This window comes from Vanellus vanellus, assembly GCF_965231255.1.
Source record: "Vanellus vanellus genome assembly, contig: HAP1_SCAFFOLD_184, whole genome shotgun sequence".
Classification (NCBI taxonomy): Eukaryota; Metazoa; Chordata; class Aves; order Charadriiformes; family Charadriidae; genus Vanellus; species Vanellus vanellus.
In genome coordinates, this window is record NW_028127108.1 from 155,385 (window position 1) to 174,807 (window position 19,423).

Sequence of the window (19,423 nt, forward strand, 5' to 3'; positions counted from 1 at the left end):
GAAGCATCCGATACTCCTTGCAGGTATGTCCCTGAGTGTTTATTCCGGTGCTTTTGGGCCCTGTCATCCCGGGTAGCAACCCCAGACTCCTCCGTGGATGATACCCGAGATGATTTTTCTCCTTGGACAATGCTCCATCCTGCGGGATGCACCCGAGACTCCTCCCAGCTCTGTTTCTGAGTGTTTTCTTCCTGGGGTTTAGGGCCCTGTGATCCCGGGTAGCAACCCCAGACTCCTCCAGGGAAGATACCCGAGATGATTTTTCTCTTTGGACAATGCTCCATCCTCTGGGATGCATCTGAGATTCCTCCCAGGCGTCTCCCACAGACATTTTTCCTGTGGTTTGTTTCCCTGTAATCCCGGGTAGCAACCCCAGACTCCTCCAGGGAAGATACCCGAGATGATTTTTCTCCTTGGACAATGCTCCATCTTCTGGGATGCATCTGAGATTCCTCCCAGGCGTCTCCCGCAGACATTTTTCCTGTGGTTTGGGTCCCTGTAATCCCGGGTAGCAACCCCAGACTCCTCCAGGGAAGATACCCGAGATGATTTTTCTCCTTAGACCAAGCTCCATCCTCTGGGAAGCATCCGAGACTCCTTGCAGGTATGTCCCTGAGTGTTTATTCCGGTGTTTTGGGGCCCTGTGATCCCGGGTAGCAACCCCAGACTCCTCCAGGGAAGATACCCGGGATGATTTTTCTCCTTGGATAAAGCTCTATCCTCTGGGAAGCATCCGAGACTCCGTGCAGGTATGTCCCTGAGTCTTTATTCCGGTGGTTTAGCGCCCTGTCATCCTGGGTAGCAACCCCAGACTCCTCCAGGGAAGACACCCAATATGATTTTTCTCCTTTACAATGCTCCATTCTCTGGGAAGCATCCGAGACTCCTTGCAGGTATGTCCCTGAGTGTTTATTCCGGTGCTTTTGGGCCCTGTCATCCCGGGTAGCAACCCCAGACTCCTCCAGGGAAGATACCCGAGATGATTTTTCTCCTTGGACAATGCTCCATCTTCTGGGATGCATCTGAGATTCCTCCCAGGCGTCTCCCGCAGATATTTTTCCTGTGGTTTGGGTCCCTGTAATCCCGGGTAGCAACCCCAGACTCCTCCAGGGAAGATACCCGAGATGATTTTTCTCCTGGGACAAAGCTCCATCTTCTGGGATGCATCTGAGATTCCTCCCAGGCGTCTCCCGCAAATATTTTTCCTGTAGTTTGGGTCCCTGTAATCCCGGGTAGCAACCCCAGACTCCTCCAGGGAAGATACCCGAGATGATTTTTCTCCTTGGACAATGCTCCATGTTCTGGGATACATCTGAGATTCCTCCCAGGCGTCTCCCGCAGACATTTTTCCTGTGGTTTGGGTCCCTGTAATCCCGGGTAGCAACCCCAGACTCCTCCAGGGAAGATACCCGAGATGATTTTTCTTCTTGGACAATTCTCCATCCTCTGGGATGCATCCGAGACTTGTCGCAGCTATGTCCCTGAGTCTTTTTTCTCGCGGTTTAGGGTTCTGTCATCCCAGGTAGCAACCCCAGACTCCTCCAGGGAAGACACCCAATATGATTTTTCTCTCTTGACAGTGGTCCATCCTGCGGGATCTACCCAGAATTCCTCCCAGGCGTCTCCCGCAGAGTTTTCTCCAGTGCTTTAGGGCCCTGTGATCCCGGGTAGCAACCCCAGACTCCTCCAGGGAAGATACCCGAGATGATTTTTTTCCTTGGACAAAGCTCCATCCTCTGGGAAGCATCCTAGACTCCTTGCAGCTTTGTCCCTGAGTGTTTATTCCAGTGCTTTAGGGCCCTGTGATCACGGGTAGCAACCCCAGACTCCTCCAGGGAAGATAACCCGAAATGATTTTTCTCCTTGGACAATGCTCCATCCTCTGGGAAGCATCCGAGGCTCCTTGCAGCTTTTTCCCTGAGTGTTTATTCCGGTGCTTTTGGGCCCTGTCATCCCGGGTAGCAACCCCAGACTCCTCCGTGGAAGATACCGAAGTTGATTTTTCTCCTTGGACTATTGTCCATCCTGCGGGATGCACCCGAGACTCCTCCCAGCTCTGTTTCTGAGTGTTTTCTTCCAGGGATTTAGGGCCCTGTGATCCCTGATAGCAACCCCAGACTCCTCCAGGGAAGATACCCGAGATGATTTTTCTCCTGGGACAATGCTACATCCTCTGGGAAGCATCCGAGACTCCTTGCAGGTATGTCCCTGAGTGTTTATTCCGGTGTTTTGGGGCCCTGTGATCCCGGGTAGCAACCCCAGACTCCTCCAGGGAAGATACCCGAGATGATTTTTCTCCTTGGACAATGCTCCATCTTCTGGGATGCATCTGAGATTCCTCCCAGGCGTCTCCCGCAGACATTTTTCCTGTGGTTTGGGTCTCTTTAATCCCGGGTAGCAACCCCAGACTCCTCCAGGAAAGATATCCGGGATCATTTTTCTCCTTGGACAATGTTCCATCCTCTGGGATGCATCCGAGACTTGTCGCAGCTATGTCCCTGAGTCTTTTTTCTCACGGTTTATGGTTCTGTCATCCCAGGTAGCAACCCCAGACTCCTCCAGGGAAGACACCCAAGATGATTTTTCTCTCTTGACAGTGGTCCATCCTGCAGGATCTACCCAGAATTCCTCCCAGGCGTCTCCCGCAGAGTTTTCTCCAGTGCTTTAGGGCCCTGTGATCCCGGGTAGCAACCCCAGACTCCTCTAGGAAAGATACCCGAGATAATTTTTCTCCTTGGACAATGCTCCATCCTCTGGGAAGCATCTGAAACTCCTTGCAGGTATGTCCCTTAGGTTTTATTCCGGTGTTTTGGGGCCCTGTGATCCCGGATAGCAACCCCAGACTCCTCCAGGGAAGATACCCGAGATGATTTTTCTCCTTGGGAAGAGCTCCATCCTCTGGGAAGCATCCGAGACTCCTTGCAGCTTTTTCCCTGAGTGTTTATTCCGGTGCTTTTGGGCCCTGTCATGCAGGGTAGCAACCCCAGACTCCTCCGTGAAAGATACCCAAGTTGATTTTTCTCCTTGGACTATTATCCATCCTGCGGGATGCACCCGAGACTCCTCCCAGCTCTGTTTCTGAGTGTTTTCTTCCTGGGGTTTAGCGCCCTGTGATCCCGGGTAGCAACCCCAGACTCCTCCAGGGAAGATACCCGAGATGATTTTTCTCTTTGGACAATGCTCCATCCTCTGGGATGCATCTGAGATTCCTCCCAGGCGTCTCCCGCAGACATTTTTCCTGTGGTTTGGTTCCCTGTAATCCCGGGTAGCAACCCCAGACTCCTCCAGGGAAGATACCCCAGATGATTTTTCTCCTTGGACAATGCTCCATCTTCTGGGATACATCTGAGATTCCTCCCAGGCGTCTCCCGCAGACATTTTTCCTGTGGTTTGGGTCCCTGTAATCCCGGGTAGCAACCCCAGACTCCTCCAGGGAAGATACCCGAGATGAATTTTCTCCTTGGACAAAGCTCCATCCTCTGGGAAGCATCCGAGACTCCTTGCACGTATGTCCCTGAGTATTTATTCTGGTGTTTTGGGGCCCTGTGATCCCGGGTAGCAACACCAGACTCCTCCAGGGAAGATACCCGAGATGATTTTTCTCCTTGGACAAAGCTCCATCCTCTGGGAAGCATCCGAGACTTGTGGCAGCTATGTCCCTGAGTCTTTTTTCTCACGGTTTATGGTTCTGTCATCCCAGGTAGCAACCCCAGACTCCTCCAGGGAAGACACCCAATATGATTTTTCTCTCTTGACAGTGGTCCATCCTGCGGGATCTACCCAGAATTCCTCCCAGGCGTCTCCCGCAGAGTTTTCTCCAGTGCTTTAGGGCCCTGTGATCCCGGGTAGCAACCCCAGACTCCTCTAGGGAAGATACCCGAGATAATTTTTCTCCTTGGACAATGCTCCATCCTCTGGGAAGCATCCGAAACTCCTTGCAGGTATGTCCCTGAGTTTTTATTCCGGTGTTTTGGGGCCCTGTGATCCCCGGTAGCAACCCCAGACTCTTCCAGGGAAGATACCCGAGATGATTTTTCTCCTTGGACAATGCTCCATCCTCTGGGAAGCATCCGAGACTCCTTGCAGCTTTTTCCCTGAGTGTTTATTCCGGTGCTTTTGGGCCCTGTCATCCCGGGTAGCAACCCCAGACTCCTCCGTGGAAGATACCCAAGTTGATTTTTCTCCTTGGACTATTGTCCATCCTGCGGGATGCACCCGAGACTCCTCCCAGCTCTGTTTCTGAGTGTTTTCTTCCAGGGGTTTAGGGCCCTGTGATCCCGGGTAGCAACCCCAGACTCCTCCAGGGAAGATACCCGAGATGATTTTTCTCTTTGGACAATGCTCCATCCTCTGGGATGCATCTGAGATTCCTCCCAGGCGTCTCCCGCAGACATTTTTCCTGTGGTTTGGTTCCCTGTAATCCCGGGTAGCAACCCCAGACTCCTCCAGGGAAGATACCCGAGATGATTTTTCTCCTTAGACAATGCTCCATTCTCTGTGAAGCATCCGAGACTCCTTGCAGGTATGTCCCTGAGTGTTTATTCTGGTGTTTTGGGGCCCTGTGATCCCGGGTAGCAACCCCAGACTCCTCCAGGGAAGATACCCGAGATGATTTTTCTCCTTGGACAATGCTCCAACTTCTGGGATGCATCTGAGATTCCTCCCAGGCGTCTCCCGCAAGCATTTTTCCTGTGGTTTTGGTCCCTGTAATCCCGGGTAGCAACCCCAGACTCCTCCAGGGAAGATACCCGAGATGATTTTTCTCCTTGGACAAAGCTCCATCCTCTGGGAAGCATCCGAGACGCCTTCCAGGTATGTCCCTGAGTCTTTATTCCGGTAGTTTAGCGCCCTGTCATCCTGGGTAGCAATCCCAGACTCCTCCAGGGAAGATACCCGAGATGATTTTTCTCCTTGGACAAAGCTCCATCCTCTGGGAAGCATCCGAGACTCCTTGCAGGTATGTCCCTGAGTGTTTATTCCGGTGTTTTAGGGGCCCTGTGATCCCGGGTAGCAACCCCAGACTCCTCCAGGGAAGATACCCGAGATGATTTTTCTCCTTGGACAATGCTCCATCCTGCGGGATGCACCCGAGACTCCTCCCAGCTCTGTTTCTGAGTGTTTTCTTCCTGGGGTTTAGGGCCCTGTGATCCCGGGTAGCAACCCCAGACTCCTCCAGGGAAGATACCCGAGATGATTTTTCTCCTTGGACAATGCTCCATCTTCTGGGATGCATCTGAGATTCCTCCCAGGCGTCTCCCGCAAACATTTTTCCTGTGGCTTGGGTCCCTGTAATCCCGGGTAGCAATCACAGACTCCTCCAGGGAAGATACCCGAGATGATTTTTTTCCTTGGACAATGCTCCATTTTCTGGGATGCATCTGAGATTCCTCCCAGGCGTCTCCCGCAGACATTTTTCCTGTGGTTTGGGTCCCGGTAAACCCGGGTAGCAACCCCAGACTCCTCCAGGAAAGATATCCGGGATGATTTTTCTCCTTAGACAATGCTCCATTCTCTGGGAAGCATCCGAGACTCCTTGCAGGTATGTCCCTGAGTGTTTATTCCGGTGTTTTAGGTCCCTGTGATGCCGGGTAGCAACCCCAGACTCCTCCAGGGAAGATACCCGAGATGATTTTTCTCCTTGGACAAAGCTCCATCCTCTGGGAAGCATCCGAGACTCCTTGCAGGTATGTCCCTGAGTGTTTATTCCGGTGTTTTGGGTCCCTGTGATCCCGGGTAGCAACCCCAGACTCCTCCAGGGAAGATACCCGAGATGATTTTTCTCCTTGGACAAAGCTCCATCCTCTGGGATGCATCCGAGACTTGTCGCAGCTATGTCCCTGAGTCTTTTTCTCACGGTTTATGGTTCTGTCATCCCAGGTAGCAACCCCAGACTCCTCCAGGGAAGACACCCAATATGATTTTTCTCTCTTGACAGTGGTCCATCCTGCGGGATCTACCCAGAATTCCTCCCAGGCGTCTCCCGCAGAGTTTTCTCCAGTGCTTTAGGGCCCTGTGATCCCGGGTAGCAACCCCAGACTCCTCCAGGGAAGATACCCGAGATGATTTTTCTCCTTGGACAATGCTCCATCCTCTGGGAAGCATCCGAGACTCCTTGCAGGTATGTCCCTGAGTGCTTATTCCGGTGTTTTGGGGCCCTGTAATCCCGGGTAGCAACCCCAGACTCCTCCAGGGAAGATACCCGAGATGATTTTTCTCCTGGGACAATGCTCTATCTTCTGGGATGCATCTGAGATTCCTCCCAGGCGTCTCCCGCAGACATTTTTCCTGTGCTTTGGGACCCTGTGATCCCGGGTAGCAACCCCAGACTCCTCCAGGGAAGATACCCGAGATGATTTTTCTCCTTGGACAATGCTCCATCCTATGGGAAGCATCCGAGACTCCTTGCAGCTTTTTCCCTGAGTGTTTATTCCGGTGCTTTTGGGCCCTGTCATCCCGGGTAGCAACCCTAGACTCCTCCGTGGAAGATACCCAAGTTGATTTTTCTCCTTGGACTATTGTCCATCCTGCGGGATGCACCCGAGACTCCTCCCAGCTCTGTTTCTGAGTGTTTTCTTCCTGGGGTTTAGGGCCCTGTGATCCCGGGTAGCAACCCCAGACTCCTCCAGAAAAGATACCCGAGATGATTTTTCTCCTTGGACAATGCTCCATCTTCTGGGATGCATCTGAGATTCCTCCCAGGCGTCTCCCGCAGACATTTTTCCTGTGGTTTGGGTCCCTGTAATCCCGGGTAGCAACCCCAGACTCCTCCAGGGAAGATACCCGAGATGAATTTTCTCCTTGGACAAAGCTCCATCCTCTGGGAAGCATCCGAGACTCCTTGCACGTATGTCCCTGAGTATTTATTCTGGTGTTTTGGGGCCCTGTGATCCCGGGTAGCAACACCAGACTCCTCCGGGGAAGATACCCGAGATGATTTTTCTCCTGGGACAAAGCTCCATCTTCTGGGATGCATCTGAGATTCCTCCCAGGCATCTCCCAGACATTTTTTTTGTGTTTTGGGTCCCTGTAATCCCGGGTAGCAACCCCAGACTCCTCCAGGGAAGATACCCGAGATGATTTTTCTCCTTGGACAAAGCTCCATCCTCTGGGAAGCGTCCGAGACTTGTGGCAGCTATGTCCCTGAGTCTTTTTCTCACGGTTTATGGTTCTGTCATCCCAGGTAGCAACCCCAGACTCCTCCAGGGAAGACACCCAATATGATTTTTCTCTCTTGACAGTGGTCCATCCTGCGGGATCTACCCAGAATTCCTCCCAGGCGTCTCCCGCAGAGTTTTCTCCAGTGCTTTAGGGCCCTGTGATCCCGGGTAGCAACCCCAGACTCCTCCAGGGAAGATACCCGAGATGATTTTTCTCCTTGGACAATGCTCCATCCTCTGGGAAGCATCCGAGACTCCTTGCAGCTTTGTCCCTGAGTGTTTATTCCAGTGCTTTTGGGCCCTGTCATCCCGGGTAGCAACCCCAGACTCCTCCGTGGAAGATACCCAAGTTGATTTTTCTCCTTGGACTATTGTCCATCCTGCGGGATGCACCCGAGACTCCTCCCAGCTCTGTTTCTGAGTGTTTTCTTCCTGGGGTTTAGGGCCCTGTGATCCCGGGTAGCAACCCCAGACTCCTCCAGGGAAGATAACCGAGATGATTTTTCTCGTTGGACAATGCTCCATCCTCTGGGATGCATCTGAGATTCCTCCCAGGCGTCTCCTGCAGACATTTTTCCTGTGGTTTGGTTCCCTGTAATCCCGGGTAGCAACCCCAGACTCCTCCAGGGAAGATACCCGAGATGATTTTTCTCCTTGGACAAAGCTCCATCTTCTGGGATACATCTGAGCCTCCTCCCAGGCGTCTCCCGCAGACATTTTTCCTGTGGTTTGGGTCCCTGTAATCCCGGGTAGCAACCCCAGACTCCTCCAGGGAAGATACCCGAGATGATTTTTCTCCTTAGACAATGCTCCATTCTCTGGGAAGCATCCGAGACTCCTTGCAGGTATGTCCCTGAGTGTTTATTCTGGTGTTTTGGGGCCCTGTGATCCCGGGTAGCAACCCCAGACTCCTCCAGGGAAGATACCCGAGATGATTTTTCTCCTTGGACAATGCTCCATGTTCTGGGATGCATCTGAGATTCCTCCCAGGCGTCTCCCGCAAGCATTTTTCCTGTGGTTTGGGTCCCTGTAATCCCGGGTAGCAACCCCAGACTCCTCCAGGGAAGATACCCGAGATGATTTTTCTCCTTGGACAAAGCTCCATCCTCTGGGATGCATCCGAGACTTGTCGCAGCTATGTCCCTGAGTCTTTTTCTCACGGTTTATGGTTCTCTCATCCCAGGTAGCAACCCCAGACTCCTCCAGGGAAGACACGCAATATGATTTTTCTCTCTTGACAGTGGTCCATCCTGCGGGATCTACCCAGAATTCCTCCCAGGCGTCTCCCGCAGAGTTTTCTCCAGTGCTTTAGGGCCCTGTGATCCCGGGTAGCAACCCCAGACTCCTCCAGGGAAGATACCCGAGATGATTTTTCTCCTTGGACAATGCTCCATCCTCTGGGAAGCATCCGAGACTCCTTGCAGGTATGTCCCTGAGTGCTTATTCCGGTGTTTTGGGGCCCTGTGATCCCGGGTAGCAACCCCAGACTCCTCCGTGGAAGATACCCAAGTTGATTTTTCTCCTTGGACTATTGTCCATCCTGCGGGATGCACCCGAGACTCCTCCCAGCTCTGTTTCTGAGTGTTTTCTTCCAGGGGTTTAGGGCCCTGTGATCCGGGTAGCAACCCCAGAATCCTCCAGGGAAGATACCCGAGATGATTTTTCTCCTTGGACAATGCTCCATCTTCTGGGATGCATCTGAGATTCCTCCCAGGCGTCTCCCGCAGACATTTTTCCTGTGTTTTGGTTCCCTGTAATCCCGGGTAGCAACCCCAGACTCCTCCAGGGAAGATACCCGAGATGATTTTTCTCCTTGGACAAAGCTCCATCCTCTGGGAAGCATCCGAGACTCCTTGCAGGTATGTCCCTGATTGTTTATTCCAGTGTTTTGGGGCCCTGTGATCCCGGGTAGCAACCCCAGACTCCTCCAGGGAAGATACCCGAGATGATTTTTCTCCTTGGACAAAGCTCCATCCTCTGGGAATCATCGGAGACTCCTTGCAGGTATGTCCCTGAGTGTTTATTCCAGTGCTTTGGGGCCCTGTGATCCCGGGTAGCAACCCCAGACTCCTCCAGGGAAGATACCCGAGATGATTTTTCTCCTTGGACAATGCTCCATCCTCTGGGAAGCATCCGAGACTCCTTGCAGGTATGTCCCTGAGTGTTTATTCCGGTGTTTTGGGGCCCTGTGATCCCGGGTAGTAACCCCAGACTCTTCCAGGGTAGATACCCGAGATGATTTTTCTCCTTGGACAATGCTCCATCTTCTGGGATGCATCTGAGATTCCTCCCAGGCGTCTCCCGCAGACATTTTTCCTGTGGTTTGGGTCCCTGTAAACCTGGGTAGCAACCCCAGACTCCTCCAGGAAAGATATCCGGGATGATTTTTCTCCTTGGACAATGCTCCATCCTCTGGGAAGCATCTTAGACTCCTTGCAGGTATGTCCCTGAGTATTTATTCCGGTGTTTTGGGGCCCTGTGATCCCGGGTAGAAACCCCAGACTCCTCCAGGGAAGATACCCGAGATGATTTTTCTCCTTGGACAATGCTCCATCTTCTGGGAGGCATCTGAGATTCCTCCCAGGCGTCTCCCGCAGACATTTTTCCTGTGGTTTGGTTCCCTGTAATCCCGGGTAGCAACCCCAGACTCCTCCAGGAAAGATATCCGGGATCATTTTTCTCCTTGGACAATGCTCCATCCTGTGGGATGCATCCGAGACTTGTCGCAGCTATGTCCCTGAGTCTTTTTTCTCACGGTTTATGGTTCTGTCATCCCAGGTAGCAACCCCAGACTCCTCCAGGGAAGACACCCGAAATGATTTTTCTCCTTTACAATGATCCATTCTCTGGGAAGCATCCGAGACTCCTTGCAGGTATGTCCCTGAGTGTTTATTCCGGTGCTTTTGGGCCCTGTCATCCCGGGTAGCAACCCCAGACTCCTCCGTGGAAGATACCCGAGATGATTTTTCTCCTTGGACAATGCTCCATCCTGCGGGATGCACCCGAGACTCCTCCCAGCTCTGTTTCTGAGTGTTTTCTTCCTGGGGTTTAGGGCCCTGTGATCCCGGGTAGCAACCCCAGACTCCTCCAGGGAAGATACCCGAGATGATTTTTCTCTTTGGACAATGCTCCATCCTCTGGGATGCATCTGAGATTCCTCCCAGGCGTCTCCCGCAGACATTTTTCCTGTGGTTTGGTTCCCTGTAATCCCGGGTAGCAACCCCAGACTCCTCCAGGAAAGATACCCGAGATGATTTTTCTCCTTGGACAATGCTCCATCCTCTGGGATTCATCCGAGACTTGTGGCAGCTATGTCCCTGAGTCTTTTTTCTCGCGGTTTAGGGTTCTGTCATCCCGGGTAGCAACCCCAGACTCCTCCAGGGAAGACACCCAAGATGATTTTTCTCTCTTGACAGTGGTCAGTCCTGCAGGATCTACCCAGAACTCCTCCCAGGCGTCTCCCGCAGAGTTTTCTCCAGTGCTTTAGGGCTCTGTGATCCCAGGTAGGAACCCCAGACTCCTCCAGGGAAGGTACCCGAGATGATTTTTCTCTTTGGACAATGCTCCATCCTCTCGGAAGCATCCGAGACTCCTTGCAGCTTTGTCCCCGAGTGTTTATTCCGGTGCTTTTGGGCCCTGTGATCCCGGGTAGCAACCCCAGACTCCTCCGTGGAAGATACCCAAGTTGATTTTTCTCCTTGGAATATTGTCCATCCTGTGGGATGCACCCGAGACTCCTCCCAGCTCTGTTTCTGAGTGTTTTCTTCCTGGGGTTTAGGGCCCTGTGATCCCGGGTAGCAACCCCAGACTCCTCCGTGGAAGATACCCAAGATATTTTTTCTCCTTGGACAATGCTCCATCCTCTGGGAAGCATCCGAGACTCCTTGCAGGTATGTCACTGAGTGTTTATTCCGGTGCTTTTGGGCCCTGTCATCCTGGGTAGCCACCCCAGACTCCTCCAGGGAAGGTACCCGAGATGATTTTTCTCCTTGGACAATGTTCCATCCTCTGGGTGTCACCCGAGACTCCTTCCAGGCTTCTGTTGTTGTCTTTTGTCATGTATTTTAGGGACCTCAGATCCCTGTAGGACCTACAGACTCTCCAAAGGGAGATAACTGTGATGGTTTTTTCTCACTTGGAAGTAACCTATCATGTTTTTTCTCTTTTAGGCAAAGCTTTTTACCCCGCAATAAACCCATGGCTCCTTCCAGGCATCTCCCAGAGACTTTTGATCTCTAGTTGAGGGACCTGATATCACAGGTAGCTACCAAGACTCCTCCAAGGAAGCTTCCTTCTGTTTTGCCAATAGGTCTCTGTTCCTGGATCCATCTAACCCTCCCATTAGGGTTAGGTTAGGGTGTGCGTTCTGTATGAGAATCCCACAGCTCCAGGAACACGTGGCTGGAAAAGGTATGTCGAGGAGGGAACGGCATTGCACCAACATCACTCCCTTGACACTCTGATGGTGTGCTCCCCCTCCCCGCCTTCCAACCTGACCTTTATCTCCCGTGACCCTGCCCAAGCACTAACACCCGTGGTGGTCACAATGGGCACGTGTACATGTGATGGCTGTCCCCGGCTCGATGTGGTTTCGGGGAAACACATAACACCACAGTAGCCAAGGGCTAACTTGAGCAGTGCTGGTACTGTGGCCAATATGCAGATATGACTATAGGTCAATCATCTCACCCACATCAATAGTGAACAGCCCAAGAGCCCTTTGAGCTCCCCTGCACGCCAGGATCTCCCCATGAGCGGGGACGCCTCTCAAGGTTACTCCTCGAGCTTCACAGATTCTTTGCCGCAACAGATCCTCAGTCAGTGACTAATAGCACGCAAAACTGTGAAATCTTAGCTAAGTGATAGAAAGGATTGATTGCACATATATAATCCCTTAGACATAAACCGTTGACCCAGTCCGGGACCAGGATTGGATCCAGCCGCACCCAGACTCCTCTCTGAGAAGGAGGTTAGAAAGCAAGGGGCTCCTTTCCGAACCTCAGCCCAACAGGAGGGTCTCCCTGGCAGTTCTGCCTGACCCTGTCCTCCATGCAGGAAATAACCAAGTGTACCTTGCCATCGAATCCTGCTAAAGCACTGTCGCATTTACTCTCAAACTTTGTTAAATCCCTGTTTTGTATCAATAAACGTGTCGCTGCTTCTGTCTACGAGTGAAGTGCATCGCTCCATCCGCAACAGACACCTCTCTCCTCTGGGCCACCCGTGCTGCTGGGGACCTCAGCCTCAGCCCACGCTGCCATTAGCTGCCTGTCAAAGCGCTGCTACGGGATGGTGAAGGCAGGAACAGCTTTCCATCCTTGCTCCTTTTGTGTAGGAGCAGTCGCTGGATGTTTTCCATTTTGGAGCGGGGCTCTGGCGAGTGTGGGAGAGAGTGTAGGGAGCGTTACGGTGCAAGGAAAGCGCAGAGCCCCAGTGTTGGTCGGGCTGTGAAAGTGCTGCCAAGGGATAGTGAGGGCAAGCAGTCTAATATGACCGAACTGAATGAAACAATCCAGGAATTCTTTACTTACAGAATCTCACTTGGATACAGCCCACGCTGAGGGATGCTGGACTAAAGTCACACTCCTTTTCTTTGGAGGAATTCTGAAAGGAAAAGGAACCAAAGAACTGTTACACAATGTAAAATTCTATTGTACAGGAGAAGTTTATTTGTTTGCTTGCTTTAAGAACTAAAGGTGGTTTCAAACCCTAAAAATGCAAGGTAACCAAAGTACAGAACGAGATACCCGAGCTAAACAAAAGACATCTCTCTCGTCTGTGCTATCGCCTAGCAGCCAACTACTCCCCTCGATAAATATCACCGTCAGGAGGAGCCCAATTTGACCTCTCCCTGAATGGCAGCTGGACTGCATGCCAGGCGACTCTCCCCGTGGGCAGGGGCGACTCTCAAGGTTAGAGATTCCTTACCTGAGACTGAGAGCCTTCCTCACCCAAGGCGGAGAGATGCCTTAGCTGCGGCAGATCCTCAGTAAGTGACTGAGAGCGTGCTGAATTAGTACTAATGAGACATTACTAATCCATGCAGCTACTCAATATTATTGCAAACATTGTATAGATAATTCCGTTAGACATAAGCTGTTCTCCAAGTCTGAGACCTGGGCTCCATAAGGAGTTTAGAAGGCAAGGGGATCCACTCTGAACCTCGTGACTCAATGGGAGGGTCTTCCTTACTCTTTGCGTCTCCAGTCTCTGTGTGAATCAGCCTAACCTGCTTCTAACTCAGTTTTCCTTTGTATGTTTCTTCCAAGCGGTAATTAATCATAGAATGGTCTGGGTCGTCTTCAATTGGATCTGGTTGCTCAGAGCCCCATCCAACCTGACCTGGAATGTTTCCAGGTATGGGCCATCTCCCACCTCTTTGGGCAACCTGGGCCAGTGTCTCCCCACCCTCATCATCAAAAAACATAATCTTCCCAGATGCCCCATCCCTGCTTATTGCAGGGGGTTGGACTCAACAACCTCTAAAGGTCCCTTCCAACCCAAATGATTCTATGACACTGTGATTTCACTGATGTTTCCCTGTTGGCTTCTGTTCCGTCAGAAGCCCCTGGCTCATCTCCATAAGACTCCGAGTCTGCTGCACCCAGCACGTCTCAGACCAACAGGCTGAGGGTCCTCGCTGGCGCCCCGTCCCCCTGACCTTAGCATGTTCCCGCAGCTTGTCATGGGCAAGCCTGATCCTATCCCTGACCCCTTCAAGCCTGATCCTATCCCTGACCCCTTCAAGCCTGATCCTATCCCTGACCCATTCAAGTCTAGTTTAAAGCTCTGCCAATGAGCCCCACTGGCTCCTGAGCAAAGACCCTCTTCCCCCTTTCAGAAAGCTCAATCCCATCTGACCCCAGCAGGCCTGGCACCATGGAGGCCACCCTATTTGTGAAAAAAACAAACAAACAAACAAACAAAAAAAACCAACCCCCCCCAAAAAAAAACCAAAAAACCCCAAAAACCCCACCCAACAAAATTGTGGTGGTGACAGCAGCCACAGAACCATGTATTAAAAAACCAGGTCCGTCTGTTCCTTCCAGTGTTGCTGCGCATAACTGGAAGGAGAGAGGAAAAATAGCCGGCGCTCCAGATTCCCCTACCACCCATCCCAAGGCCCTGAAGTCTCTCCGGATCGCCCTCGGACTACGCATTGTGGCTTCGTGGCCACCCACAGGGAAGAGCAGCGCCGGGCAATAGTCCGAGGGCCGTACCAGGCCGGGAAGTTTCCTAGTGACGTCCTTAACCCGGGCCCAGGGGGGCAGCAGACTTCCCCAAGAGGAGGGTCTGCCCGGTGAGTCAGGGGTATGTGATAGAGACAATAACACATTGTGCACTGATTGACTAGCAGTGATTCATAACCTAAAGGACAGGCCTGATAAAAATGGGCGAAGCAAGAAGTCTTGAGATTGCCAAGGACAGCTCCTGATAACGAATAAGAGTATGCCTTGAAAAGCGGCTGAAACCAACCCTGCGGTCTGGACAAAGACCAAAGAAGAACTGAGTCTGCGCAAGGACAAAGAGTTACTTGCGGTGATGAAGAGGAATCATCAGCCTTCATGGTCACGACCCTCAGCGACCACCACCAGGAGGCATTGCGCAAGCGCAGTTGGGAGGAGTTTATGGAAATGACTTCTTAGAGCTAATTTTAATACGAAGTGGGGACAGGTTATGCATATGTATAGGCGTATTGGGAAATCTTATGATTATGTAATTAAGAACTATATATATTTGAGAAGGCCGCTGCATTGGGCGCGCACGATTGTGGTGGGGCGACCCCCCGTGCTGCCCAGCGCTGAATAAATATACCTACTTTACAACCTTCTCGGTTGTGGAGTCTCTGGAGTTTCGTTTCCGCATGTCACCGGCAGATCCGGTCCTCCGTTCCCGTCCCCGTCTCCGGGAGGGCAGAGCGTGGCTCCAGCGGCCCCTCTCTCCCTCGCTCACGCTCCCGGCTGCTCCTCAGCCTTTCTCCTTCCCCCCCGGCTCTGCCGCCAGGCCGAGCGCACCGTCCCCCTGCTCCCCCCTCACGCTGCGCTGCTCTCCGCCGCGGAGCGGGCCGGCCCCGGAGCGGCTCCCTCGGCCACCGGCCGCTCCCTCCGCTGCGGCGCGTTTGAGCCTCCCGCCGTTGCCCGGGCAACGCCCAGGTCTCGCCAGCGGCTGTGGCGAGAGGTACCGGCTGCCGCTCGGCTCCGCTCGGCAACACTCGGCCCCGCTCGGATCGGCTCGTCATCTCGCGGCCCCTCTCGGCCGGTCAGGGCCGTCCCCGAGCGCGGCGGCGGGGCCGGGCTGGCGCAGGGCGGGCAGAGGAGCGGCGGGCGGAGGGGCCGAGCCGCCCCGGGAGGCGGCCGCGGGGCGCTCCCCTCCTGCGCTGCCCCGAGGTCCCGGCCGGTCCGGGGCAGCCGCTCGGTGTCCCTCGGGTCCCCGCTGTCCGGGCGTCGGGGCAGCCCCGGGGCTGGGCTGGGCTGGGGCCGGCTCTGTCCCGGCGGCCATCCCCCCCTCCTGCCTGCCCCGGGCCCCGCCGCACGGGCTCTGTGCCGCACACACCGTCCCGTCCGTACCCGCCCTCTCCCCCGCTGGGAGGGCGGTGGGGCCACCGCGGGGCGGGCAGAGCCCTGTGGGGCTGCGCCCGGGAGTCACCGAGCGCCGCAGGTTGCCCGATGCGGAGCGAAAGGAGCCCGAGGGGCCGCCCAGAGCAGCCCCCGCAGCGCAGCGCAGCGGCACAGGCAGCGGCAGGAGGGGCAGCCCCCGGCCGGGGGAGCCCCCGTCGGGGCGGGTAAGTAGCACAGCCACGTCTGCGCAAGAGGAGCAACGCAGAAGCCTTTTCCCGCCCCGACTGCTCCCGCCAGCGAGCTCGGGGCCGGTGGCACTGACGGCGGCAGCCAGGAGCATCGGGCCCCGAGTCACCGGTGCCGACAGCACAGGCGCCGCTGGAGGCGTCCGCCTCTTCCCGCCCCAACGGGATGCCGAGGGCAAGACCGGGAAAGGCCCCCAGACGAAGCCCCGCTGCCTTGCTGCGGCTCCTCTGCTTCCAGTACCTTTCCCTTTCCTTCCACAAGGCCACCGTATCTTCACCAATCTTGACCTTTTCATGCTGGGAAGCAGAGGCCCGGCTCATACTAGAAACCTCTGCTGCTTCTTGGAGGGAATGAGTGTTTTCTGCCGGGGTAAGACTGATTAAAGACTGATTAAAATAACACCAAGTTCCAAGTTGCTGCTTCTTTTATTAGAATCCCATAGAACAGTTTTTCAAAGGCACATTGCCACTTTGTGACACGCAAGGATCAAAATCTTAAAGCTTGTTGCTCTTTTCCCCAAAACTCTAGGTTGTGCAGAAAAACACATTCCAACCCAACACCTTCAGTACATCAATTTGGAAACATAAACAAAGTAGCATTTCACTTAAAGCATTCACTAGCTGAGACAAGCCATGTGAAAAGCAGAGTTACACAAGAAACAATACCACCAAATAGTCACACTACAAGTTTACCTTTCCACAACAATCAGTGCTTCCAGGTCAGTTCTTTCCACCAAAAAGATGCTGGAGTGGCAAAAAGATGATGCTGGGGAAACAACAACAAGAGCACGTTACACTGCCAGTCCTTCTCTGAGAATTGTAATGACAAGGCCATTTCTGGCCACCAGAAAGACACAACCCCAGCACAAAACAGACAGGGAAAGACTGAAAAAATAGAGACAACATAAAGAATAACTGGTGCACGGTGATGTTAATTTCAGTTTGCAATGGTGTCTTCAGGAGTGTTATGATTTGAGAGACCCATAACAATTTGTTGTCATTTAGACAATCATTCTATCACCCGATGACCCCTCCCCACCTGGGAAAGGGAAATCGGGAAAAACAAGAAAACCCGAGAGCTGAAGTATAAACAGATTTAATAGAATAAGATTAGATAATTAACATTAACAGCACTAAAGAACTGATATTGATCCCGACACCAATACGGAATATGCAAAGATTATACTCAGCCAATTCTATCAGTAGGAAGCTGTGCACTCCCAGCAGTGGACAGCTAATGTGGGACACTGCAAGTGCTGCGGCTTCAGGAGGAAGGGAAGGCCTCAGGGCTCCGGCACCAGGGCACGAAGTTCTCAGGATGGCAGCCATCAAGGGAGAGAGAGAGAGCAGTTCGCAGCAAACTTTCTAATTTATAATGAGTGTGACGTTGATGGTATGAAATAATCCTGTTGGCCAGCTTGGGTCAAGTGCCCGGGTCTCGCTCCTCCTCATCCCTGCACCTGGCTAGCTCGAAAACGCTGAGACCTTGAGACCCACACACCATAGCTGGCTGTAAAGTCAATATTTTCACAAATTCAGACACTGGAGTCTTCTGAAAGTGCAGTTTTCCCAAGCATTAGAAGAGAAATTAGTCCTGTGTCTCTCAAACCAGGACACCTTTTGATGAGGCAAATCCCTTAACGCTCTCTCAAATTGTCGGTTCTTTACCTCCACGGGGAACTTGTGGCCTTTTATTGTCATAGTGTGTGATCAGAACAAGCCCCGCCATTCCTCATTCCATCCTTAAAAGCCTTCAGCATTTCACTCGGGTCACCTCCCTGTCCCGCTTCCGTCCCTGCACAATTCTTAGCAGGGAGACTCAGAAATTAGGTCTTGTGGTTCTCATTGAAACACCCATTAATTCATACAACCAAAACCCAGCCAAATGAAAAGGCTATGTTAAATCTCAGCCCCGAGGGAAAAGAAATGTGCCCGAGGAGGTGCTAAAAGGCGCTATGGCAGACCTCCACCCCCCTCCAAACTGCAGTTTACTCTTGAAAACTGATGAGTTTTCTTCCTCTGCGGCCTTAGCGAGGCTGTAGATTTTTCCACCCTGCAGGGAAAGAAACAATCCTCAAAAGCAGATGTTATTCTGCCTGCAAGGAAAGCTTTAAAATAGTCATTCTGCCTTTAAGAAAAGAAAAATAAAGGGAACATCTGAGTTGGTTTCTCCATGAAAATAACACTTTGCACTTGCACAGCAAAGCAACGCTCATTAACCAATCTCATAAAGCTTCGCAGGCATTAAGAAACACCTGCGTGCACCCTGTAAGCACACGTGTAAAGAGGAATCGCCATTTCCACACCGCAACTATATCAAACCACATTATTTCTCTCACAAGCCACGATGGAAACGGGCCACGCTCCCATTCCTCGACTCACGAGCTCCGGCAATGACGGGATCATGCTGACCCTCAGCCGTTGCGGGCATCAGTTCTTCCAACCACCCGCTGCAGGGTCAGTGACAGGAATCTGGGAGCAGGAAGGGGATTGTACCACCCAGGCTCCCCAAAATCCCCCGCAGTTACAAGGAATGCAAATCTTAGGCTCCCCTAAGCCACCAGATTTCACATCGTGACCGCCACAGTAACACCAGAGCAGTTTTTAAGCAGCACCGACAGGGTTTAACCTCTGCACTTGAGAAAGTCCCTGTCCTGAGGGCTGCCGGTCCCCTCGGCCCAACACAGGAGGCAGCAGCAAACCCCTGTGGAGAGCGCAAGAGGCGCTTGGAAGAGTGACATCCAGCTAATAACCAAAAAGCACTTAAACCAACCCCAAACTTTGGAGATATTTAGGCCCCGAGCCAGACGCAGCATGTTGCTCAGTAAGGCACACTTCCACAACTACCCTTAATTAACTGTGACCTCCAGAGCCTCATCTCTGAAGGTGAGAAAGTCGTTTGGTTGACTCTTGATGTCCCTTTCTGTCCCACAGGCAACGAGACACAAGTATTTCCACTTGAGAGCGCAGTTCCCCTTCCACGGGCACCGAGTTCACTCTGCAGCTTTGGATTACCACCGACCTTCAATGTAACAAATTCTACCATTCTTCCACCCCTCTTTCTTGGGAAAAGATAGAGGGAACGAGACAACTCCAAACCGCTCTCTTTTATTTGATTTGCAGTGATCTGACAACCCCGGCACTTCCCGCTGCCTTAGGCTTTGGGAAACAATTCAAGGGTCCTCAGCCACGAGTAAGGAACGAGCTGTTATTCATGGGCGAATCAGTAGAAACACCAGCCCTGATCATTAGGAGAAAGTCTTATTTTTCAGTCATGGATTTTCACGGGTTTTGTTTTCAGGCCACCCAAACAGGGCGCGCTTTTAGAGCCATCAGCAATTAAATTCTCTGTCCCCTCCAGAAAAGCCTTTTCCTAAAGGCGCTCTCCTTCCAAGGGCAGACCCACAAAAAGAAGCCCACACTGCTTAATCCATTTCACAGAGAATTTCAAATGCAAACAACA